The sequence below is a fragment of the Epinephelus lanceolatus genome, chromosome 12 (genome assembly GCF_041903045.1).
Source record: "Epinephelus lanceolatus isolate andai-2023 chromosome 12, ASM4190304v1, whole genome shotgun sequence".
NCBI classification, from domain to species: domain Eukaryota; kingdom Metazoa; phylum Chordata; class Actinopteri; order Perciformes; family Serranidae; genus Epinephelus; species Epinephelus lanceolatus.
Window position 1 is genome coordinate 6063364 of NC_135745.1, and position 21495 is coordinate 6084858.

Below are 21495 nucleotides of genomic sequence, written 5' to 3' on the forward strand. Positions count from 1 at the left end.
CCGCTCCGTTTGCGTCGATATTTGGTTGTCCACAAGGCAGGAGAAGGGTGCGCCATTTCCAGCGGCGCTGCAATACCGGGTCGATGCGTGGAGTGAACGGAGCAAGCCCCTTTTTCAGCCCCCGACACAAAAAACATATGTTTAATGCTGTCGTCTTATTGAGGACATATCAGATATTAAACTGATGAGAACATTTACTACAGCCAAAAGGCCGAAAAGTGATGTGGCCCAACCGTTAGCTGCCCAACACAATCTTCAGGCACAAGTGTCACTTGTCACAGTGCAATACTTTTCACTGGGCATCAAACACCTAAATCTAGCTCAGGCTTAAAATGGCTTTTCTGATCTTCACAAAAGCACAAGGCTAAGCCAAATGACAAAGCCTGCCAAAAATAGCTTCAACTCATTGGTGTTCCTTTCCACGGAAGTCTTTAGTAAAAGGCGAAAGACTTGTGCGTTATGAAAAGAAACCAGAGTAAGTACAGCCCTTTGATGAAGAACAGCCAAAGACCCTAGTCGTCCCAGTCAAAACACTCACGGTACGCCTGACTTGCCCCGCGATCCAAATCCCAGGCCGCACCCATTCCCCTACCCCTGCCCACAATATCACCGTGGCAATATTTCCTCTCTGTCCTGTGTTTTTCTGCCAATTAAAAGTGCAAATCTCGCTGTATTTTTTGAGACTTCATTTTGCTGTTGATTGGCTTTTACTCCAGTTGTCATGTTTTACAGCCATTTGAGACTGGGAGCCCAATGAGGTTCGCCAAGGGACATGGGTGATGAGGAGTCAACAGAGCCTATTTTGCCACAATGCCAGGCCATGAAGACAGCATCCAGTGGGACTCATTTGTTTCTCAGTCCAATGGCAATTTGAGCAATGGGCCGCTCCGTTTGCGTCGATATTTGGTTGTCCACAAGGCAGGAGAAGGGTGCGCCATTTCCAGCGGCGCTGCAATACCGGGTCGATGCGTGGAGTGAACGGAGCAAGCCCCTTTTTCAGCCCCCGACACAAAAAACATATGTTTAATGCTGTCGTCTTATTGAGGACATATCAGATATTAAACTGATGAGAACATTTACTACAGCCAAAAGGCCGAAAAGTGATGTGGCCCAACCGTTAGCTGCCCAACGCAATCTTCAGGCACAAGTGTCACTTGTCACAGTGCAATACTTTTCACTGGGCATCAAACACCTAAATCTAGCTCAGGCTTAAAATGGCTTTTCTGATCTTCACAAAAGCACAAGGCTAAGCCAAATGACAAAGCCTGCCAAAAATAGCTTCAACTCATTGGTGTTCCTTTCCACGGAAGTCTTTAGTAAAAGGCGAAAGACTTGTGCGTTATGAAAAGAAACCAGAGTAAGTACAGCCCTTTGATGAAGAACAGCCAAAGACCCTAGTCGTCCCAGTCAAAACACTCACGGTACGCCTGACTTGCCCCGCGATCCAAATCCCAGGCCGCACCCATTCCCCTACCCCTGCCCACAATATCACCGTGGCAATATTTCCTCTCTGTCCTGTGTTTTTCTGCCAATTAAAAGTGCAAATCTCGCTGTATTTTTTGAGACTTCATTTTGCTGTTGATTGGCTTTTACTCCAGTTGTCATGTTTTACAGCCATTTGAGACTGGGAGCCCAATGAGGTTCGCCAAGGGACATGGGTGATGAGGAGTCAACAGAGCCTATTTTGCCACAACGCCAGGCCATGAAGACAGCATCCAGTGGGACTCATTTGTTTCTCAGTCCAATGGCAATTTGAGCAATGGGCCGCTCCGTTTGCGTCGATATTTGGTTGTCCACAAGGCAGGAGAAGGGTGCGCCATTTCCAGCGGCGCTGCAATACCGGGTCGATGCGTGGAGTGAACGGAGCAAGCCCCTTTTTCAGCCCCCGACACAAAAAACATATGTTTAATGCTGTCGTCTTATTGAGGACATATCAGATATTAAACTGATGAGAACATTTACTACAGCCAAAAGGCCGAAAAGTGATGTGGCCCAACCGTTAGCTGCCCAACGCAATCTTCAGGCACAAGTGTCACTTGTCACAGTGCAATACTTTTCACTGGGCATCAAACACCTAAATCTAGCTCAGGCTTAAAATGGCTTTTCTGATCTTCACAAAAGCACAAGGCTCAGCCAAACTGCAAAGCCTGCCAAAAATAGCTTCAACGCATTGGTGTTCCTTTCCACGGAAGTCTTTAGTAAAAGGCGAAAGACTTGTGCGTTATGAAAAGAAACCAGAGTAAGTACAGCCCTTTGATGAAGAACAGCCAAAGACCCTAGTCGTCCCAGTCAAAACACTCACGGTACGCCTGACTTGCCCCGCAATCCAAATCCCAGGCCACACCCATTCCCCTACCCCTGCCCACAATATCACTGTGGCAATATTTCCTCTCTGTCCTGTGTTTTTCTGCCAATTAAAAGTGCAAATCTCGCTGTATTTTTTGAGACTTCATTTTGCTGTTGATTGGCTTTTACTCCAGTTGTCATGTTTTACAGCCATTTGAGACTGGGAGCCCAATGAGGTTCGCCAAGGGACATGGGTGATGAGGAGTCAACAGAGCCTATTTTGCCACAACGCCAGGCCATGAAGACAGCATCCAGTGGGACTCATTTGTTTCTCAGTCCAATGGCAATTTGAGCAATGGGCCGCTCCGTTTGCGTCGATATTTGGTTGTCCACAAGGCAGGAGAAGGGTGCGCCATTTCCAGCGGCGCTGCAATACCGGGTCGATGCGTGGAGTGAACGGAGCAAGCCCCTTTTTCAGCCCCCGACACAAAAAACATATGTTTAATGCTGTCGTCTTATTGAGGACATATCAGATATTAAACTGATGAGAACATTTACTACAGCCAAAAGGCCGAAAAGTGATGTGGCCCAACCGTTAGCTGCCCAACGCAATCTTCAGGCACAAGTGTCACTTGTCACAGTGCAATACTTTTCACTGGGCATCAAACACCTAAATCTAGCTCAGGCTTAAAATGGCTTTTCTGATCTTCACAAAAGCACAAGGCTAAGCCAAATGACAAAGCCTGCCAAAAATAGCTTCAACTCATTGGTGTTCCTTTCCACGGAAGTCTTTAGTAAAAGGCGAAAGACTTGTGCGTTATGAAAAGAAACCAGAGTAAGTACAGCCCTTTGATGAAGAACAGCCAAAGACCCTAGTCGTCCCAGTCAAAACACTCACGGTACGCCTGACTTGCCCCGCGATCCAAATCCCAGGCCACACCCATTCCCCTACCCCTGCCCACAATATCACTGTGGCAATATTTCCTCTCTGTCCTGTGTTTTTCTGCCAATTAAAAGTGCAAATCTCGCTGTATTTTTTGAGACTTCATTTTGCTGTTGATTGGCTTTTACTCCAGTTGTCATGTTTTACAGCCATTTGAGACTGGGAGCCCAATGAGGTTCGCCAAGGGACATGGGTGATGAGGAGTCAACAGAGCCTATTTTGCCACAACGCCAGGCCATGAAGACAGCATCCAGTGGGACTCATTTGTTTCTCAGTCCAATGGCAATTTGAGCAATGGGCCGCTCCGTTTGCGTCGATATTTGGTTGTCCACAAGGCAGGAGAAGGGTGCGCCATTTCCAGCGGCGCTGCAATACCGGGTCGATGCGTGGAGTGAACGGAGCAAGCCCCTTTTTCAGCCCCCGACACAAAAAACATATGTTTAATGCTGTCGTCTTATTGAGGACATATCAGATATTAAACTGATGAGAACATTTACTACAGCCAAAAGGCCGAAAAGTGATGTGGCCCAACCGTTAGCTGCCCAACGCAATCTTCAGGCACAAGTGTCACTTGTCACAGTGCAATACTTTTCACTGGGCATCAAACACCTAAATCTAGCTCAGGCTTAAAATGGCTTTTCTGATCTTCACAAAAGCACAAGGCTAAGCCAAATGACAAAGCCTGCCAAAAATAGCTTCAACTCATTGGTGTTCCTTTCCACGGAAGTCTTTAGTAAAAGGCGAAAGACTTGTGCGTTATGAAAAGAAACCAGAGTAAGTACAGCCCTTTGATGAAGAACAGCCAAAGACCCTAGTCGTCCCAGTCAAAACACTCACGGTACGCCTGACTTGCCCCGCGATCCAAATCCCAGGCCGCACCCATTCCCCTACCCCTGCCCACAATATCACCGTGGCAATATTTCCTCTCTGTCCTGTGTTTTTCTGCCAATTAAAAGTGCAAATCTCGCTGTATTTTTTGAGACTTCATTTTGCTGTTGATTGGCTTTTACTCCAGTTGTCATGTTTTACAGCCATTTGAGACTGGGAGCCCAATGAGGTTCGCCAAGGGACATGGGTGATGAGGAGTCAACAGAGCCTATTTTGCCACAACGCCAGGCCATGAAGACAGCATCCAGTGGGACTCATTTGTTTCTCAGTCCAATGGCAATTTGAGCAATGGGCCGCTCCGTTTGCGTCGATATTTGGTTGTCCACAAGGCAGGAGAAGGGTGCGCCATTTCCAGCGGCGCTGCAATACCGGGTCGATGCGTGGAGTGAACGGAGCAAGCCCCTTTTTCAGCCCCCGACACAAAAAACATATGTTTAATGCTGTCGTCTTATTGAGGACATATCAGATATTAAACTGATGAGAACATTTACTACAGCCAAAAGGCCGAAAAGTGATGTGGCCCAACCGTTAGCTGCCCAACGCAATCTTCAGGCACAAGTGTCACTTGTCACAGTGCAATACTTTTCACTGGGCATCAAACACCTAAATCTAGCTCAGGCTTAAAATGGCTTTTCTGATCTTCACAAAAGCACAAGGCTAAGCCAAATGACAAAGCCTGCCAAAAATAGCTTCAACTCATTGGTGTTCCTTTCCACGGAAGTCTTTAGTAAAAGGCGAAAGACTTGTGCGTTATGAAAAGAAACCAGAGTAAGTACAGCCCTTTGATGAAGAACAGCCAAAGACCCTAGTCGTCCCAGTCAAAACACTCACGGTACGCCTGACTTGCCCCGCGATCCAAATCCCAGGCCGCACCCATTCCCCTACCCCTGCCCACAATATCACCGTGGCAATATTTCCTCTCTGTCCTGTGTTTTTCTGCCAATTAAACGTGCAAATCTCGCTGTATTTTTTGAGACTTCATTTTGCTGTTGATTGGCTTTTACTCCAGTTGTCATGTTTTACAGCCATTTGAGACTGGGAGCCCAATGAGGTTCGCCAAGGGACATGGGTGATGAGGAGTCAACAGAGCCTATTTTGCCACAACGCCAGGCCATGAAGACAGCATCCAGTGGGACTCATTTGTTTCTCAGTCCAATGGCAATTTGAGCAATGGGCCGCTCCGTTTGCGTCGATATTTGGTTGTCCACAAGGCAGGAGAAGGGTGCGCCATTTCCAGCGGCGCTGCAATACCGGGTCGATGCGTGGAGTGAACGGAGCAAGCCCCTTTTTCAGCCCCCGACACAAAAAACATATGTTTAATGCTGTCGTCTTATTGAGGACATATCAGATATTAAACTGATGAGAACATTTACTACAGCCAAAAGGCCGAAAAGTGATGTGGCCCAACCGTTAGCTGCCCAACGCAATCTTCAGGCACAAGTGTCACTTGTCACAGTGCAATACTTTTCACTGGGCATCAAACACCTAAATCTAGCTCAGGCTTAAAATGGCTTTTCTGATCTTCACAAAAGCACAAGGCTCAGCCAAACTGCAAAGCCTGCCAAAAATAGCTTCAATGCATTGGTGTTCCTTTCCACGGAAGTCTTTAGTAAAAGGCGAAAGACTTGTGCGTTATGAAAAGAAACCAGAGTAAGTACAGCCCTTTGATGAAGAACAGCCAAAGACCCTAGTCGTCCCAGTCAAAACACTCACGGTACGCCTGACTTGCCCCGCGATCCAAATCCCAGGCCACACCCATTCCCCTACCCCTGCCCACAATATCACTGTGGCAATATTTCCTCTCTGTCCTGTGTTTTTCTGCCAATTAAAAGTGCAAATCTCGCTGTATTTTTTGAGACTTCATTTTGCTGTTGATTGGCTTTTACTCCAGTTGTCATGTTTTACAGCCATTTGAGACTGGGAGCCCAATGAGGTTCGCCAAGGGACATGGGTGATGAGGAGTCAACAGAGCCTATTTTGCCACAACGCCAGGCCATGAAGACAGCATCCAGTGGGACTCATTTGTTTCTCAGTCCAATGGCAATTTGAGCAATGGGCCGCTCCGTTTGCGTCGATATTTGGTTGTCCACAAGGCAGGAGAAGGGTGCGCCATTTCCAGCGGCGCTGCAATACCGGGTCGATGCGTGGAGTGAACGGAGCAAGCCCCTTTTTCAGCCCCCGACACAAAAAACATATGTTTAATGCTGTCGTCTTATTGAGGACATATCAGATATTAAACTGATGAGAACATTTACTACAGCCAAAAGGCCGAAAAGTGATGTGGCCCAACCGTTAGCTGCCCAACGCAATCTTCAGGCACAAGTGTCACTTGTCACAGTGCAATACTTTTCACTGGGCATCAAACACCTAAATCTAGCTCAGGCTTAAAATGGCTTTTCTGATCTTCACAAAAGCACAAGGCTAAGCCAAATGGCAAAGCCTGCCAAAAATAGCTTCAACTCATTGGTGTTGCTTTCCACGGAAGTCTTTAGTAAAAGGCGAAAGACTTGTGCGTTATGAAAAGAAACCAGAGTAAGTACAGCCCTTTGATGAAGAACAGCCAAAGACCCTAGTCGTCCCAGTCAAAACACTCACGGTACGCCTGACTTGCCCCGCGATCCAAATCCTAGGCCACACCCATTCGCCTACCCCTGCCCACAATATCACTGTGGCAATATTTCCTCTCTGTCCTGTGTTTTTCTGCCAATTAAAAGTGCAAATCTCGCTGTATTTTTTGAGACTTCATTTTGCTGTTGATTGGCTTTTACTCCAGTTGTCATGTTTTACAGCCATTTGAGACTGGGAGCCCAATGAGGTTCGCCAAGGGACATGGGTGATGAGGAGTCAACAGAGCCTATTTTGCCACAACGCCAGGCCATGAAGACAGCATCCAGTGGGACTCATTTGTTTCTCAGTCCAATGGCAATTTGAGCAATGGGCCGCTCCGTTTGCGTCGATATTTGGTTGTCCACAAGGCAGGAGAAGGGTGCGCCATTTCCAGCGGCGCTGCAATACCGGGTCGATGCGTGGAGTGAACGGAGCAAGCCCCTTTTTCAGCCCCCGACACAAAAAACATATGTTTAATGCTGTCGTCTTATTGAGGACATATCAGATATTAAACTGATGAGAACATTTACTACAGCCAAAAGGCCGAAAAGTGATGTGGCCCAACCGTTAGCTGCCCAACGCAATCTTCAGGCACAAGTGTCACTTATCACAGTGCAATACTTTTCACTGGGCATCAAACACCTAAATCTAGCTCAGGCTTAAAATGGCTTTTCTGATCTTCACAAAAGCACAAGGCTAAGCCAAATGGCAAAGCCTGCCAAAAATAGCTTCAACTCATTGGTGTTGCTTTTCACGGAAGTCTTTAGTAAAAGGCGAAAGACTTGTGCGTTATGAAAAGAAACCAGAGTAAGTACAGCCCTTTGATGAAGAACAGCCAAAGACCCTAGTCGTCCCAGTCAAAACACTCACGGTACGCCTGACTTGCCCCGCGATCCAAATCCCAGGCCACACCCATTCCCCTACCCCTGCCCACAATATCACTGTGGCAATATTTCCTCTCTGTCCTGTGTTTTTCTGCCAATTAAAAGTGCAAATCTCGCTGTATTTTTTGAGACTTCATTTTGCTGTTGATTGGCTTTTACTCCAGTTGTCATGTTTTACAGCCATTTGAGACTGGGAGCCCAATGAGGTTCGCCAAGGGACATGGGTGATGAGGAGTCAACAGAGCCTATTTTGCCACAACGCCAGGCCATGAAGACAGCATCCAGTGGGACTCATTTGTTTCTCAGTCCAATGGCAATTTGAGCAATGGGCCGCTCCGTTTGCGTCGATATTTGGTTGTCCACAAGGCAGGAGAAGGGTGCGCCATTTCCAGCGGCGCTGCAATACCGGGTCGATGCGTGGAGTGAACGGAGCAAGCCCCTTTTTCAGCCCCCGACACAAAAAACATATGTTTAATGCTGTCGTCTTATTGAGGACATATCAGATATTAAACTGATGAGAACATTTACTACAGCCAAAAGGCCGAAAAGTGATGTGGCCCAACCGTTAGCTGCCCAACGCAATCTTCAGGCACAAGTGTCACTTGTCACAGTGCAATACTTTTCACTGGGCATCAAACACCTAAATCTAGCTCAGGCTTAAAATGGCTTTTCTGATCTTCACAAAAGCACAAGGCTAAGCCAAATGGCAAAGCCTGCCAAAAATAGCTTCAACTCATTGGTGTTGCTTTCCACGGAAGTCTTTAGTAAAAGGCGAAAGACTTGTGCGTTATGAAAAGAAACCAGAGTAAGTACAGCCCTTTGATGAAGAACAGCCAAAGACCCTAGTCGTCCCAGTCAAAACACTCACGGTACGCCTGACTTGCCCCGCGATCCAAATCCCAGGCCACACCCATTCCCCTACCCCTGCCCACAATATCACTGTGGCAATATTTCCTCTCTGTCCTGTGTTTTTCTGCCAATTAAAAGTGCAAATCTCGCTGTATTTTTTGAGACTTCATTTTGCTGTTGATTGGCTTTTACTCCAGTTGTCATGTTTTACAGCCATTTGAGACTGGGAGCCCAATGAGGTTCGCCAAGGGACATGGGTGATGAGGAGTCAACAGAGCCTATTTTGCCACAACGCCAGGCCATGAAGACAGCATCCAGTGGGACTCATTTGTTTCTCAGTCCAATGGCAATTTGAGCAATGGGCCGCTCCGTTTGCGTCGATATTTGGTTGTCCACAAGGCAGGAGAAGGGTGCGCCATTTCCAGCGGCGCTGCAATACCGGGTCGATGCGTGGAGTGAACGGAGCAAGCCCCTTTTTCAGCCCCCGACACAAAAAACATATGTTTAATGCTGTCGTCTTATTGAGGACATATCAGATATTAAACTGATGAGAACATTTACTACAACCAAAAGGCCGAAAAGTGATGTGGCCCAACCGTTAGCTGCCCAACGCAATCTTCAGGCACAAGTGTCACTTATCACAGTGCAATACTTTTCACTGGGCATCAAACACCTAAATCTAGCTCAGGCTTAAAATGGCTTTTCTGATCTTCACAAAAGCACAAGGCTAAGCCAAATGACAAAGCCTGCCAAAAATAGCTTCAACTCATTGGTGTTCCTTTCCACGGAAGTCTTTAGTAAAAGGCGAAAGACTTGTGCGTTATGAAAAGAAACCAGAGTAAGTACAGCCCTTTGATGAAGAACAGCCAAAGACCCTAGTCGTCCCAGTCAAAACACTCACGGTACGCCTGACTTGCCCCGCGATCCAAATCCCAGGCCGCACCCATTCCCCTACCCCTGCCCACAATATCACCGTGGCAATATTTCCTCTCTGTCCTGTGTTTTTCTGCCAATTAAAAGTGCAAATCTCGCTGTATTTTTTGAGACTTCATTTTGCTGTTGATTGGCTTTTACTCCAGTTGTCATGTTTTACAGCCATTTGAGACTGGGAGCCCAATGAGGTTCGCCAAGGGACATGGGTGATGAGGAGTCAACAGAGCCTATTTTGCCACAACGCCAGGCCATGAAGACAGCATCCAGTGGGACTCATTTGTTTCTCAGTCCAATGGCAATTTGAGCAATGGGCCGCTCCGTTTGCGTTGATATTTGGTTGTCCACAAGGCAGGAGAAGGGTGCGCCATTTCCAGCGGCGCTGCAATACCGGGTCGATGCGTGGAGTGAACGGAGCAAGCCCCTTTTTCAGCCCCCGACACAAAAAACATATGTTTAATGCTGTCGTCTTATTGAGGACATATCAGATATTAAACTGATGAGAACATTTACTACAGCCAAAAGGCCGAAAAGTGATGTGGCCCAACCGTTAGCTGCCCAACGCAATCTTCAGGCACAAGTGTCACTTGTCACAGTGCAATACTTTTCACTGGGCATCAAACACCTAAATCTAGCTCAGGCTTAAAATGGCTTTTCTGATCTTCACAAAAGCACAAGGCTCAGCCAAACTGCAAAGCCTGCCAAAAATAGCTTCAACGCATTGGTGTTCCTTTCCACGGAAGTCTTTAGTAAAAGGCGAAAGACTTGTGCGTTATGAAAAGAAACCAGAGTAAGTACAGCCCTTTGATGAAGAACAGCCAAAGACCCTAGTCGTCCCAGTCAAAACACTCACGGTACGCCTGACTTGCCCCGCGATCCAAATCCCAGGCCACACCCATTCCCCTACCCCTGCCCACAATATCACTGTGGCAATATTTCCTCTCTGTCCTGTGTTTTTCTGCCAATTAAAAGTGCAAATCTCGCTGTATTTTTTGAGACTTCATTTTGCTGTTGATTGGCTTTTACTCCAGTTGTCATGTTTTACAGCCATTTGAGACTGGGAGCCCAATGAGGTTCGCCAAGGGACATGGGTGATGAGGAGTCAACAGAGCCTATTTTGCCACAACGCCAGGCCATGAAGACAGCATCCAGTGGGACTCATTTGTTTCTCAGTCCAATGGCAATTTGAGCAATGGGCCGCTCCGTTTGCGTCGATATTTGGTTGTCCACAAGGCAGGAGAAGGGTGCGCCATTTCCAGCGGCGCTGCAATACCGGGTCGATGCGTGGAGTGAACGGAGCAAGCCCCTTTTTCAGCCCCCGACACAAAAAACATATGTTTAATGCTGTCGTCTTATTGAGGACATATCAGATATTAAACTGATGAGAACATTTACTACAGCCAAAAGGCCGAAAAGTGATGTGGCCCAACCGTTAGCTGCCCAACGCAATCTTCAGGCACAAGTGTCACTTGTCACAGTGCAATACTTTTCACTGGGCATCAAACACCTAAATCTAGCTCAGGCTTAAAATGGCTTTTCTGATCTTCACAAAAGCACAAGGCTAAGCCAAATGGCAAAGCCTGCCAAAAATAGCTTCAACTCATTGGTGTTGCTTTCCACGGAAGTCTTTAGTAAAAGGCGAAAGACTTGTGCGTTATGAAAAGAAACCAGAGTAAGTACAGCCCTTTGATGAAGAACAGCCAAAGACCCTAGTCGTCCCAGTCAAAACACTCACGGTACGCCTGACTTGCCCCGCGATCCAAATCCCAGGCCACACCCATTCCCCTACCCCTGCCCACAATATCACTGTGGCAATATTTCCTCTCTGTCCTGTGTTTTTCTGCCAATTAAAAGTGCAAATCTCGCTGTATTTTTTGAGACTTCATTTTGCTGTTGATTGGCTTTTACTCCAGTTGTCATGTTTTACAGCCATTTGAGACTGGGAGCCCAATGAGGTTCGCCAAGGGACATGGGTGATGAGGAGTCAACAGAGCCTATTTTGCCACAACGCCAGGCCATGAAGACAGCATCCAGTGGGACTCATTTGTTTCTCAGTCCAATGGCAATTTGAGCAATGGGCCGCTCCGTTTGCGTCGATATTTGGTTGTCCACAAGGCAGGAGAAGGGTGCGCCATTTCCAGCGGCGCTGCAATACCGGGTCGATGCGTGGAGTGAACGGAGCAAGCCCCTTTTTCAGCCCCCGACACAAAAAACATATGTTTAATGCTGTCGTCTTATTGAGGACATATCAGATATTAAACTGATGAGAACATTTACTACAGCCAAAAGGCCGAAAAGTGATGTGGCCCAACCGTTAGCTGCCCAACGCAATCTTCAGGCACAAGTGTCACTTATCACAGTGCAATACTTTTCACTGGGCATCAAACACCTAAATCTAGCTCAGGCTTAAAATGGCTTTTCTGATCTTCACAAAAGCACAAGGCTCAGCCAAATGGCAAAGCCTGCCAAAAATAGCTTCAACTCATTGGTGTTGCTTTTCACGGAAGTCTTTAGTAAAAGGCGAAAGACTTGTGCGTTATGAAAAGAAACCAGAGTAAGTACAGCCCTTTGATGAAGAACAGCCAAAGACCCTAGTCGTCCCAGTCAAAACACTCATGGTACGCCTGACTTGCCCCGCGATCCAAATCCCAGGCCACACCCATTCCCCTACCCCTGCCCACAATATCACTGTGGCAATATTTCCTCTCTGTCCTGTGTTTTTCTGCCAATTAAAAGTGCAAATCTCGCTGTATTTTTTGAGACTTCATTTTGCTGTTGATTGGCTTTTACTCCAGTTGTCATGTTTTACAGCCATTTGAGACTGGGAGCCCAATGAGGTTCGCCAAGGGACATGGGTGATGAGGAGTCAACAGAGCCTATTTTGCCACAACGCCAGGCCATGAAGACAGCATCCAGTGGGACTCATTTGTTTCTCAGTCCAATGGCAATTTGAGCAATGGGCCGCTCCGTTTGCGTCGATATTTGGTTGTCCACAAGGCAGGAGAAGGGTGCGCCATTTCCAGCGGCGCTGCAATACCGGGTCGATGCGTGGAGTGAACGGAGCAAGCCCCTTTTTCAGCCCCCGACACAAAAAACATATGTTTAATGCTGTCGTCTTATTGAGGACATATCAGATATTAAACTGATGAGAACATTTACTACAGCCAAAAGGCCGAAAAGTGATGTGGCCCAACCGTTAGCTGCCCAACACAATCTTCAGGCACAAGTGTCACTTGTCACAGTGCAATACTTTTCACTGGGCATCAAACACCTAAATCTAGCTCAGGCTTAAAATGGCTTTTCTGATCTTCACAAAAGCACAAGGCTAAGCCAAATGACAAAGCCTGCCAAAAATAGCTTCAACTCATTGGTGTTCCTTTCCACGGAAGTCTTTAGTAAAAGGCGAAAGACTTGTGCGTTATGAAAAGAAACCAGAGTAAGTACAGCCCTTTGATGAAGAACAGCCAAAGACCCTAGTCGTCCCAGTCAAAACACTCACGGTACGCCTGACTTGCCCCGCGATCCAAATCCCAGGCCGCACCCATTCCCCTACCCCTGCCCACAATATCACCGTGGCAATATTTCCTCTCTGTCCTGTGTTTTTCTGCCAATTAAAAGTGCAAATCTCGCTGTATTTTTTGAGACTTCATTTTGCTGTTGATTGGCTTTTACTCCAGTTGTCATGTTTTACAGCCATTTGAGACTGGGAGCCCAATGAGGTTCGCCAAGGGACATGGGTGATGAGGAGTCAACAGAGCCTATTTTGCCACAACGCCAGGCCATGAAGACAGCATCCAGTGGGACTCATTTGTTTCTCAGTCCAATGGCAATTTGAGCAATGGGCCGCTCCGTTTGCGTTGATATTTGGTTGTCCACAAGGCAGGAGAAGGGTGCGCCATTTCCAGCGGCGCTGCAATACCGGGTCGATGCGTGGAGTGAACGGAGCAAGCCCCTTTTTCAGCCCCCGACACAAAAAACATATGTTTAATGCTGTCGTCTTATTGAGGACATATCAGATATTAAACTGATGAGAACATTTACTACAGCCAAAAGGCCGAAAAGTGATGTGGCCCAACCGTTAGCTGCCCAACGCAATCTTCAGGCACAAGTGTCACTTGTCACAGTGCAATACTTTTCACTGGGCATCAAACACCTAAATCTAGCTCAGGCTTAAAATGGCTTTTCTGATCTTCACAAAAGCACAAGGCTCAGCCAAACTGCAAAGCCTGCCAAAAATAGCTTCAACGCATTGGTGTTCCTTTCCACGGAAGTCTTTAGTAAAAGGCGAAAGACTTGTGCGTTATGAAAAGAAACCAGAGTAAGTACAGCCCTTTGATGAAGAACAGCCAAAGACCCTAGTCGTCCCAGTCAAAACACTCACGGTACGCCTGACTTGCCCCGCGATCCAAATCCCAGGCCACACCCATTCCCCTACCCCTGCCCACAATATCACTGTGGCAATATTTCCTCTCTGTCCTGTGTTTTTCTGCCAATTAAAAGTGCAAATCTCGCTGTATTTTTTGAGACTTCATTTTGCTGTTGATTGGCTTTTACTCCAGTTGTCATGTTTTACAGCCATTTGAGACTGGGAGCCCAATGAGGTTCGCCAAGGGACATGGGTGATGAGGAGTCAACAGAGCCTATTTTGCCACAACGCCAGGCCATGAAGACAGCATCCAGTGGGACTCATTTGTTTCTCAGTCCAATGGCAATTTGAGCAATGGGCCGCTCCGTTTGCGTCGATATTTGGTTGTCCACAAGGCAGGAGAAGGGTGCGCCATTTCCAGCGGCGCTGCAATACCGGGTCGATGCGTGGAGTGAACGGAGCAAGCCCCTTTTTCAGCCCCCGACACAAAAAACATATGTTTAATGCTGTCGTCTTATTGAGGACATATCAGATATTAAACTGATGAGAACATTTACTACAGCCAAAAGGCCAAAAAGTGATGTGGCCCAACCGTTAGCTGCCCAACGCAATCTTCAGGCACAAGTGTCACTTGTCACAGTGCAATACTTTTCACTGGGCATCAAACACCTAAATCTAGCTCAGGCTTAAAATGGCTTTTCTGATCTTCACAAAAGCACAAGGCTCAGCCAAACGGCAAAGCCTGCCAAAAATAGCTTCAACGCATTGGTGTTGCTTTCCACGGAAGTCTTTAGTAAAAGGCGAAAGACTTGTGCGTTATGAAAAGAAACCAGAGTAAGTACAGCCCTTTGATGAAGAACAGCCAAAGACCCTAGTCGTCCCAGTCAAAACACTCACGGTACGCCTGACTTGCCCCGCGATCCAAATCCCAGGCCACACCCATTCCCCTACCCCTGCCCACAATATCACTGTGGCAATATTTCCTCTCTGTCCTGTGTTTTTCTGCCAATTAAAAGTGCAAATCTCGCTGTATTTTTTGAGACTTCATTTTGCTGTTGATTGGCTTTTACTCCAGTTGTCATGTTTTACAGCCATTTGAGACTGGGAGCCCAATGAGGTTCGCCAAGGGACATGGGTGATGAGGAGTCAACAGAGCCTATTTTGCCACAACGCCAGGCCATGAAGACAGCATCCAGTGGGACTCATTTGTTTCTCAGTCCAATGGCAATTTGAGCAATGGGCCGCTCCGTTTGCGTCGATATTTGGTTGTCCACAAGGCAGGAGAAGGGTGCGCCATTTCCAGCAGCGCTGCAATACCGGGTCGATGCGTGGAGTGAACGGAGCAAGCCCCTTTTTCAGCCCCCGACACAAAAAACATATGTTTAATGTTGTCGTCTTATTGAGGACATATCAGATATTAAACTGATGAGAACATTTACTACAGCCAAAAGGCCGAAAAGTGATGTGGCCCAACCGTTAGCTGCCCAACGCAATCTTCAGGCACAAGTGTCACTTGTCACAGTGCAATACTTTTCACTGGGCATCAAACACCTAAATCTAGCTCAGGCTTAAAATGGCTTTTCTGATCTTCACAAAAGCACAACGCTAAGCCAAATGACAATGCCTGCCAAAAATAGCTTCAAATCATTGGTGTTGCTTTTCACAGAAGTCTTTAGTAAAAGGCGAAAGACTTGTGCGTTATGAAAAGAAACCAGAGTAAGTACAGCCCTTTGATGAAGAACAGCCAAAGACCCTAGTCGTCCCAGTCAAAACACTCACGGTACGCCTGACTTGCCCCGCGATCCAAATCCCAGGCCACACCCATTCCCCTACCCCTGCCCACAATATCACTGTGGCAATATTTCCTCTCTGTCCTGTGTTTTTCTGCCAATTAAAAGTGCAAATCTCGTTGTATTTTTTGAGACTTCATTTTGCTGTTGATTGGCTTTTACTCCAGTTGTCATGTTTTACAGCCATTTGAGACTGGGAGCCCAATGAGGTTCGCCAAGGGACATGGGTGATGAGGAGTCAACAGAGCCTATTTTGCCACAACGCCAGGCCATGAAGACAGCATCCAGTGGGACTCATTTGTTTCTCAGTCCAATGGCAATTTGAGCAATGGGCCGCTCCGTTTGCGTTGATATTTGGTTGTCCACAAGGCAGGAGAAGGGTGCGCCATTTCCAGCGGCGCTGCAATACCGGGTCGATGCGTGGAGTGAACGGAGCAAGCCCCTTTTTCAGCCCCCGACACAAAAAACATATGTTTAATGCTGTCGTCTTATTGAGGACATATCAGATATTAAACTGATGAGAACATTTACTACAGCCAAAAGGCCGAAAAGTGATGTGGCCCAACCGTTAGCTGCCCAACGCAATCTTCAGGCACAAGTGTCACTTGTCACAGTGCAATACTTTTCACTGGGCATCAAACACCTAAATCTAGCTCAGGCTTAAAATGGCTTTTCTGATCTTCACAAAAGCACAAGGCTAAGCCAAATGGCAAAGCCTGCCAAAAATAGCTTCAACTCATTGGTGTTGCTTTCCACGGAAGTCTTTAGTAAAAGGCGAAAGACTTGTGCGTTATGAAAAGAAACCAGAGTAAGTACAGCCCTTTGATGAAGAACAGCCAAAGACCCTAGTCGTCCCAGTCAAAACACTCACGGTACGCCTGACTTGCCCCGCGATCCAAATCCCAGGCCACACCCATTCCCCTACCCCTGCCCACAATATCACTGTGGCAATATTTCCTCTCTGTCCTGTGTTTTTCTGCCAATTAAAAGTGCAAATCTCGCTGTATTTTTTGAGACTTCATTTTGCTGTTGATTGGCTTTTACTCCAGTTGTCATGTTTTACAGCCATTTGAGACTGGGAGCCCAATGAGGTTCGCCAAGGGACATGGGTGATGAGGAGTCAACAGAGCCTATTTTGCCACAACGCCAGGCCATGAAGACAGCATCCAGTGGGACTCATTTGTTTCTCAGTCCAATGGCAATTTGAGCAATGGGCCGCTCCGTTTGCGTCGATATTTGGTTGTCCACAAGGCAGGAGAAGGGTGCGCCATTTCCAGCGGCGCTGCAATACCGGGTCGATGCGTGGAGTGAACGGAGCAAGCCCCTTTTTCAGCCCCCGACACAAAAAACATATGTTTAATGCTGTCGTCTTATTGAGGACATATCAGATATTAAACTGATGAGAACATTTACTACAACCAAAAGGCCGAAAAGTGATGTGGCCCAACCGTTAGCTGCCCAACGCAATCTTCAGGCACAAGTGTCACTTATCACAGTGCAATACTTTTCACTGGGCATCAAACACCTAAATCTAGCTCAGGCTTAAAATGGCTTTTCTGATCTTCACAAAAGCACAAGGCTAAGCCAAATGACAAAGCCTGCCAAAAATAGCTTCAACTCATTGGTGTTCCTTTCCACGGAAGTCTTTAGTAAAAGGCGAAAGACTTGTGCGTTATGAAAAGAAACCAGAGTAAGTACAGCCCTTTGATGAAGAACAGCCAAAGACCCTAGTCGTCCCAGTCAAAACACTCACGGTACGCCTGACTTGCCCCGCGATCCAAATCCCAGGCCGCACCCATTCCCCTACCCCTGCCCACAATATCACCGTGGCAATATTTCCTCTCTGTCCTGTGTTTTTCTGCCAATTAAAAGTGCAAATCTCGCTGTATTTTTTGAGACTTCATTTTGCTGTTGATTGGCTTTTACTCCAGTTGTCATGTTTTACAGCCATTTGAGACTGGGAGCCCAATGAGGTTCGCCAAGGGACATGGGTGATGAGGAGTCAACAGAGCCTATTTTGCCACAACGCCAGGCCATGAAGACAGCATCCAGTGGGACTCATTTGTTTCTCAGTCCAATGGCAATTTGAGCAATGGGCCGCTCCGTTTGCGTTGATATTTGGTTGTCCACAAGGCAGGAGAAGGGTGCGCCATTTCCAGCGGCGCTGCAATACCGGGTCGATGCGTGGAGTGAACGGAGCAAGCCCCTTTTTCAGCCCCCGACACAAAAAACATATGTTTAATGCTGTCGTCTTATTGAGGACATATCAGATATTAAACTGATGAGAACATTTACTACAGCCAAAAGGCCGAAAAGTGATGTGGCCCAACCGTTAGCTGCCCAACGCAATCTTCAGGCACAAGTGTCACTTGTCACAGTGCAATACTTTTCACTGGGCATCAAACACCTAAATCTAGCTCAGGCTTAAAATGGCTTTTCTGATCTTCACAAAAGCACAAGGCTCAGCCAAACTGCAAAGCCTGCCAAAAATAGCTTCAACGCATTGGTGTTCCTTTCCACGGAAGTCTTTAGTAAAAGGCGAAAGACTTGTGCGTTATGAAAAGAAACCAGAGTAAGTACAGCCCTTTGATGAAGAACAGCCAAAGACCCTAGTCGTCCCAGTCAAAACACTCACGGTACGCCTGACTTGCCCCGCGATCCAAATCCCAGGCCACACCCATTCCCCTACCCCTGCCCACAATATCACTGTGGCAATATTTCCTCTCTGTCCTGTGTTTTTCTGCCAATTAAAAGTGCAAATCTCGCTGTATTTTTTGAGACTTCATTTTGCTGTTGATTGGCTTTTACTCCAGTTGTCATGTTTTACAGCCATTTGAGACTGGGAGCCCAATGAGGTTCGCCAAGGGACATGGGTGATGAGGAGTCAACAGAGCCTATTTTGCCACAACGCCAGGCCATGAAGACAGCATCCAGTGGGACTCATTTGTTTCTCAGTCCAATGGCAATTTGAGCAATGGGCCGCTCCGTTTGCGTCGATATTTGGTTGTCCACAAGGCAGGAGAAGGGTGCGCCATTTCCAGCGGCGCTGCAATACCGGGTCGATGCGTGGAGTGAACGGAGCAAGCCCCTTTTTCAGCCCCCGACACAAAAAACATATGTTTAATGCTGTCGTCTTATTGAGGACATATCAGATATTAAACTGATGAGAACATTTACTACAGCCAAAAGGCCGAAAAGTGATGTGGCCCAACCGTTAGCTGCCCAACGCAATCTTCAGGCACAAGTGTCACTTGTCACAGTGCAATACTTTTCACTGGGCATCAAACACCTAAATCTAGCTCAGGCTTAAAATGGCTTTTCTGATCTTCACAAAAGCACAAGGCTAAGCCAAATGGCAAAGCCTGCCAAAAATAGCTTCAACTCATTGGTGTTGCTTTCCACGGAAGTCTTTAGTAAAAGGCGAAAGACTTGTGCGTTATGAAAAGAAACCAGAGTAAGTACAGCCCTTTGATGAAGAACAGCCAAAGACCCTAGTCGTCCCAGTCAAAACACTCACGGTACGCCTGACTTGCCCCGCGATCCAAATCCCAGGCCACACCCATTCCCCTACCCCTGCCCACAATATCACTGTGGCAATATTTCCTCTCTGTCCTGTGTTTTTCTGCCAATTAAAAGTGCAAATCTCGCTGTATTTTTTGAGACTTCATTTTGCTGTTGATTGGCTTTTACTCCAGTTGTCATGTTTTACAGCCATTTGAGACTGGGAGCCCAATGAGGTTCGCCAAGGGACATGGGTGATGAGGAGTCAACAGAGCCTATTTTGCCACAACGCCAGGCCATGAAGACAGCATCCAGTGGGACTCATTTGTTTCTCAGTCCAATGGCAATTTGAGCAATGGGCCGCTCCGTTTGCGTCGATATTTGGTTGTCCACAAGGCAGGAGAAGGGTGCGCCATTTCCAGCGGCGCTGCAATACCGGGTCGATGCGTGGAGTGAACGGAGCAAGCCCCTTTTTCAGCCCCCGACACAAAAAACATATGTTTAATGCTGTCGTCTTATTGAGGACATATCAGATATTAAACTGATGAGAACATTTACTACAGCCAAAAGGCCGAAAAGTGATGTGGCCCAACCGTTAGCTGCCCAACGCAATCTTCAGGCACAAGTGTCACTTATCACAGTGCAATACTTTTCACTGGGCATCAAACACCTAAATCTAGCTCAGGCTTAAAATGGCTTTTCTGATCTTCACAAAAGCACAAGGCTCAGCCAAATGGCAAAGCCTGCCAAAAATAGCTTCAACTCATTGGTGTTGCTTTTCACGGAAGTCTTTAGTAAAAGGCGAAAGACTTGTGCGTTATGAAAAGAAACCAGAGTAAGTACAGCCCTTTGATGAAGAACAGCCAAAGACCCTAGTCGTCCCAGTCAAAACACTCACGGTACGCCTGACTTGCCCCGCGATCCAAATCCCAGGCCACACCCATTCCCCTACCCCTGCCCACAATATCACTGTGGCAATATTTCCTCTCTGTCCTGTGTTTTTCTGCCAATTAAAAGTGCAAATCTCGCTGTATTTTTTGAGACTTCATTTTGCTGTTGATTGGCTTTTACTCCAGTTGTCATGTTTTACAGCCATTTGAGACTGGGAGCCCAATGAGGTTCGCCAAGGGACATGGGTGATGAGGAGTCAACAGAGCCTATTTTGCCACAACGCCAGGCCATGAAGACAGCATCCAGTGGGACTCATTTGTTTCTCAGTCCAATGGCAATTTGAGCAATGGGCCGCTCCGTTTGCGTCGATATTTGGTTGTCCACAAGGCAGGAGAAGGGTGCGCCATTTCCAGCGGCGCTGCAATACCGGGTCGATGCGTGGAGTGAACGGAGCAAGCCCCTTTTTCAGCCCCCGACACAAAAAACATATGTTTAATGCTGTCGTCTTATTGAGGACATATCAGATATTAAACTGATGAGAACATTTACTACAGCCAAAAGGCCGAAAAGTGATGTGGCCCAACCGTTAGCTGCCCAACACAATCTTCAGGCACAAGTGTCACTTGTCACAGTGCAATACTTTTCACTGGGCATCAAACACCTAAATCTAGCTCAGGCTTAAAATGGCTTTTCTGATCTTCACAAAAGCACAAGGCTAAGCCAAATGACAAAGCCTGCCAAAAATAGCTTCAACTCATTGGTGTTCCTTTCCACGGAAGTCTTTAGTAAAAGGCGAAAGACTTGTGCGTTATGAAAAGAAACCAGAGTAAGTACAGCCCTTTGATGAAGAACAGCCAAAGACCCTAGTCGTCCCAGTCAAAACACTCACGGTACGCCTGACTTGCCCCGCGATCCAAATCCCAGGCCGCACCCATTCCCCTACCCCTGCCCACAATATCACCGTGGCAATATTTCCTCTCTGTCCTGTGTTTTTCTGCCAATTAAAAGTGCAAATCTCGCTGTATTTTTTGAGACTTCATTTTGCTGTTGATTGGCTTTTACTCCAGTTGTCATGTTTTACAGCCATTTGAGACTGGGAGCCCAATGAGGTTCGCCAAGGGACATGGGTGATGAGGAGTCAACAGAGCCTATTTTGCCACAACGCCAGGCCATGAAGACAGCATCCAGTGGGACTCATTTGTTTCTCAGTCCAATGGCAATTTGAGCAATGGGCCGCTCCGTTTGCGTTGATATTTGGTTGTCCACAAGGCAGGAGAAGGGTGCGCCATTTCCAGCGGCGCTGCAATACCGGGTCGATGCGTGGAGTGAACGGAGCAAGCCCCTTTTTCAGCCCCCGACACAAAAAACATATGTTTAATGCTGTCGTCTTATTGAGGACATATCAGATATTAAACTGATGAGAACATTTACTACAGCCAAAAGGCCGAAAAGTGATGTGGCCCAACCGTTAGCTGCCCAACGCAATCTTCAGGCACAAGTGTCACTTGTCACAGTGCAATACTTTTCACTGGGCATCAAACACCTAAATCTAGCTCAGGC

General features: G+C 47.0%; 24 non-coding genes and 25 pseudogenes across 24 annotated transcripts; all 49 read right to left on the bottom strand.

Moving 5' to 3' along the window:
* Positions 1-42: 42 nt before the first annotated feature.
* On the bottom strand, positions 43-223 carry LOC144466347 (U2 spliceosomal RNA; annotated as a pseudogene).
* A 142-nt stretch (positions 224-365) lies between these two features.
* LOC144465367 (U5 spliceosomal RNA) lies at positions 366-479 on the bottom strand. The gene has a single exon (XR_013492523.1). It is a non-coding gene; the product is annotated as a U5 spliceosomal RNA (small nuclear RNA).
* A 445-nt stretch (positions 480-924) lies between these two features.
* Positions 925-1105, bottom strand: LOC144466348 (U2 spliceosomal RNA; annotated as a pseudogene).
* A 142-nt stretch (positions 1106-1247) lies between these two features.
* On the bottom strand, positions 1248-1361 carry LOC144465368 (U5 spliceosomal RNA). Its single transcript, XR_013492524.1, has one exon. It is a non-coding gene; the product is annotated as a U5 spliceosomal RNA (small nuclear RNA).
* A 445-nt stretch (positions 1362-1806) lies between these two features.
* Positions 1807-1987, bottom strand: LOC144466349 (U2 spliceosomal RNA; annotated as a pseudogene).
* Positions 1988-2130: 143 nt separating this feature from the next.
* LOC144465718 (U5 spliceosomal RNA) lies at positions 2131-2243 on the bottom strand. The gene has a single exon (XR_013492833.1). It is a non-coding gene; the product is annotated as a U5 spliceosomal RNA (small nuclear RNA).
* Positions 2244-2688: 445 nt separating this feature from the next.
* On the bottom strand, positions 2689-2869 carry LOC144466350 (U2 spliceosomal RNA; annotated as a pseudogene).
* Positions 2870-3011: 142 nt separating this feature from the next.
* On the bottom strand, positions 3012-3125 carry LOC144465369 (U5 spliceosomal RNA). Its single transcript, XR_013492525.1, has one exon. It is a non-coding gene; the product is annotated as a U5 spliceosomal RNA (small nuclear RNA).
* A 445-nt stretch (positions 3126-3570) lies between these two features.
* Positions 3571-3751, bottom strand: LOC144466351 (U2 spliceosomal RNA; annotated as a pseudogene).
* A 142-nt stretch (positions 3752-3893) lies between these two features.
* On the bottom strand, positions 3894-4007 carry LOC144465371 (U5 spliceosomal RNA). The gene has a single exon (XR_013492526.1). It is a non-coding gene; the product is annotated as a U5 spliceosomal RNA (small nuclear RNA).
* Positions 4008-4452: 445 nt separating this feature from the next.
* Positions 4453-4633, bottom strand: LOC144466352 (U2 spliceosomal RNA; annotated as a pseudogene).
* Positions 4634-4775: 142 nt separating this feature from the next.
* On the bottom strand, positions 4776-4889 carry LOC144465372 (U5 spliceosomal RNA). Its single transcript, XR_013492527.1, has one exon. It is a non-coding gene; the product is annotated as a U5 spliceosomal RNA (small nuclear RNA).
* Positions 4890-5334: 445 nt separating this feature from the next.
* LOC144466353 (U2 spliceosomal RNA) lies at positions 5335-5515 on the bottom strand (annotated as a pseudogene).
* A 143-nt stretch (positions 5516-5658) lies between these two features.
* LOC144465901 (U5 spliceosomal RNA) lies at positions 5659-5771 on the bottom strand. Its single transcript, XR_013492984.1, has one exon. It is a non-coding gene; the product is annotated as a U5 spliceosomal RNA (small nuclear RNA).
* Positions 5772-6216: 445 nt separating this feature from the next.
* LOC144466354 (U2 spliceosomal RNA) lies at positions 6217-6397 on the bottom strand (annotated as a pseudogene).
* Positions 6398-6538: 141 nt separating this feature from the next.
* On the bottom strand, positions 6539-6653 carry LOC144465604 (U5 spliceosomal RNA). The gene has a single exon (XR_013492732.1). It is a non-coding gene; the product is annotated as a U5 spliceosomal RNA (small nuclear RNA).
* A 445-nt stretch (positions 6654-7098) lies between these two features.
* Positions 7099-7279, bottom strand: LOC144466356 (U2 spliceosomal RNA; annotated as a pseudogene).
* A 141-nt stretch (positions 7280-7420) lies between these two features.
* LOC144465542 (U5 spliceosomal RNA) lies at positions 7421-7535 on the bottom strand. The gene has a single exon (XR_013492676.1). It is a non-coding gene; the product is annotated as a U5 spliceosomal RNA (small nuclear RNA).
* A 445-nt stretch (positions 7536-7980) lies between these two features.
* On the bottom strand, positions 7981-8161 carry LOC144466357 (U2 spliceosomal RNA; annotated as a pseudogene).
* A 141-nt stretch (positions 8162-8302) lies between these two features.
* Positions 8303-8417, bottom strand: LOC144465605 (U5 spliceosomal RNA). Its single transcript, XR_013492733.1, has one exon. It is a non-coding gene; the product is annotated as a U5 spliceosomal RNA (small nuclear RNA).
* A 445-nt stretch (positions 8418-8862) lies between these two features.
* LOC144465296 (U2 spliceosomal RNA) lies at positions 8863-9043 on the bottom strand (annotated as a pseudogene).
* Positions 9044-9185: 142 nt separating this feature from the next.
* Positions 9186-9299, bottom strand: LOC144465373 (U5 spliceosomal RNA). Its single transcript, XR_013492528.1, has one exon. It is a non-coding gene; the product is annotated as a U5 spliceosomal RNA (small nuclear RNA).
* A 445-nt stretch (positions 9300-9744) lies between these two features.
* LOC144466358 (U2 spliceosomal RNA) lies at positions 9745-9925 on the bottom strand (annotated as a pseudogene).
* A 143-nt stretch (positions 9926-10068) lies between these two features.
* On the bottom strand, positions 10069-10181 carry LOC144465719 (U5 spliceosomal RNA). The gene has a single exon (XR_013492834.1). It is a non-coding gene; the product is annotated as a U5 spliceosomal RNA (small nuclear RNA).
* Positions 10182-10626: 445 nt separating this feature from the next.
* On the bottom strand, positions 10627-10807 carry LOC144466359 (U2 spliceosomal RNA; annotated as a pseudogene).
* Positions 10808-10948: 141 nt separating this feature from the next.
* Positions 10949-11063, bottom strand: LOC144465606 (U5 spliceosomal RNA). The gene has a single exon (XR_013492734.1). It is a non-coding gene; the product is annotated as a U5 spliceosomal RNA (small nuclear RNA).
* A 445-nt stretch (positions 11064-11508) lies between these two features.
* On the bottom strand, positions 11509-11689 carry LOC144466360 (U2 spliceosomal RNA; annotated as a pseudogene).
* Positions 11690-11830: 141 nt separating this feature from the next.
* Positions 11831-11945, bottom strand: LOC144465472 (U5 spliceosomal RNA). Its single transcript, XR_013492613.1, has one exon. It is a non-coding gene; the product is annotated as a U5 spliceosomal RNA (small nuclear RNA).
* Positions 11946-12390: 445 nt separating this feature from the next.
* Positions 12391-12571, bottom strand: LOC144466361 (U2 spliceosomal RNA; annotated as a pseudogene).
* A 142-nt stretch (positions 12572-12713) lies between these two features.
* LOC144465374 (U5 spliceosomal RNA) lies at positions 12714-12827 on the bottom strand. Its single transcript, XR_013492529.1, has one exon. It is a non-coding gene; the product is annotated as a U5 spliceosomal RNA (small nuclear RNA).
* A 445-nt stretch (positions 12828-13272) lies between these two features.
* LOC144466362 (U2 spliceosomal RNA) lies at positions 13273-13453 on the bottom strand (annotated as a pseudogene).
* Positions 13454-13596: 143 nt separating this feature from the next.
* On the bottom strand, positions 13597-13709 carry LOC144465720 (U5 spliceosomal RNA). Its single transcript, XR_013492835.1, has one exon. It is a non-coding gene; the product is annotated as a U5 spliceosomal RNA (small nuclear RNA).
* Positions 13710-14154: 445 nt separating this feature from the next.
* On the bottom strand, positions 14155-14335 carry LOC144465195 (U2 spliceosomal RNA; annotated as a pseudogene).
* Positions 14336-14476: 141 nt separating this feature from the next.
* On the bottom strand, positions 14477-14591 carry LOC144465880 (U5 spliceosomal RNA). Its single transcript, XR_013492965.1, has one exon. It is a non-coding gene; the product is annotated as a U5 spliceosomal RNA (small nuclear RNA).
* Positions 14592-15036: 445 nt separating this feature from the next.
* Positions 15037-15217, bottom strand: LOC144466121 (U2 spliceosomal RNA; annotated as a pseudogene).
* A 144-nt stretch (positions 15218-15361) lies between these two features.
* Positions 15362-15473, bottom strand: LOC144465945 (U5 spliceosomal RNA). The gene has a single exon (XR_013493022.1). It is a non-coding gene; the product is annotated as a U5 spliceosomal RNA (small nuclear RNA).
* Positions 15474-15918: 445 nt separating this feature from the next.
* LOC144466363 (U2 spliceosomal RNA) lies at positions 15919-16099 on the bottom strand (annotated as a pseudogene).
* Positions 16100-16240: 141 nt separating this feature from the next.
* Positions 16241-16355, bottom strand: LOC144465607 (U5 spliceosomal RNA). The gene has a single exon (XR_013492735.1). It is a non-coding gene; the product is annotated as a U5 spliceosomal RNA (small nuclear RNA).
* A 445-nt stretch (positions 16356-16800) lies between these two features.
* Positions 16801-16981, bottom strand: LOC144465297 (U2 spliceosomal RNA; annotated as a pseudogene).
* Positions 16982-17123: 142 nt separating this feature from the next.
* On the bottom strand, positions 17124-17237 carry LOC144465375 (U5 spliceosomal RNA). Its single transcript, XR_013492530.1, has one exon. It is a non-coding gene; the product is annotated as a U5 spliceosomal RNA (small nuclear RNA).
* Positions 17238-17682: 445 nt separating this feature from the next.
* LOC144466364 (U2 spliceosomal RNA) lies at positions 17683-17863 on the bottom strand (annotated as a pseudogene).
* A 143-nt stretch (positions 17864-18006) lies between these two features.
* Positions 18007-18119, bottom strand: LOC144465721 (U5 spliceosomal RNA). Its single transcript, XR_013492836.1, has one exon. It is a non-coding gene; the product is annotated as a U5 spliceosomal RNA (small nuclear RNA).
* A 445-nt stretch (positions 18120-18564) lies between these two features.
* On the bottom strand, positions 18565-18745 carry LOC144466365 (U2 spliceosomal RNA; annotated as a pseudogene).
* Positions 18746-18886: 141 nt separating this feature from the next.
* LOC144465608 (U5 spliceosomal RNA) lies at positions 18887-19001 on the bottom strand. The gene has a single exon (XR_013492736.1). It is a non-coding gene; the product is annotated as a U5 spliceosomal RNA (small nuclear RNA).
* Positions 19002-19446: 445 nt separating this feature from the next.
* LOC144466367 (U2 spliceosomal RNA) lies at positions 19447-19627 on the bottom strand (annotated as a pseudogene).
* A 141-nt stretch (positions 19628-19768) lies between these two features.
* Positions 19769-19883, bottom strand: LOC144465473 (U5 spliceosomal RNA). Its single transcript, XR_013492614.1, has one exon. It is a non-coding gene; the product is annotated as a U5 spliceosomal RNA (small nuclear RNA).
* A 445-nt stretch (positions 19884-20328) lies between these two features.
* LOC144466368 (U2 spliceosomal RNA) lies at positions 20329-20509 on the bottom strand (annotated as a pseudogene).
* A 142-nt stretch (positions 20510-20651) lies between these two features.
* LOC144465376 (U5 spliceosomal RNA) lies at positions 20652-20765 on the bottom strand. Its single transcript, XR_013492531.1, has one exon. It is a non-coding gene; the product is annotated as a U5 spliceosomal RNA (small nuclear RNA).
* Positions 20766-21210: 445 nt separating this feature from the next.
* On the bottom strand, positions 21211-21391 carry LOC144466369 (U2 spliceosomal RNA; annotated as a pseudogene).
* Positions 21392-21495: the final 104 nt, after the last annotated feature.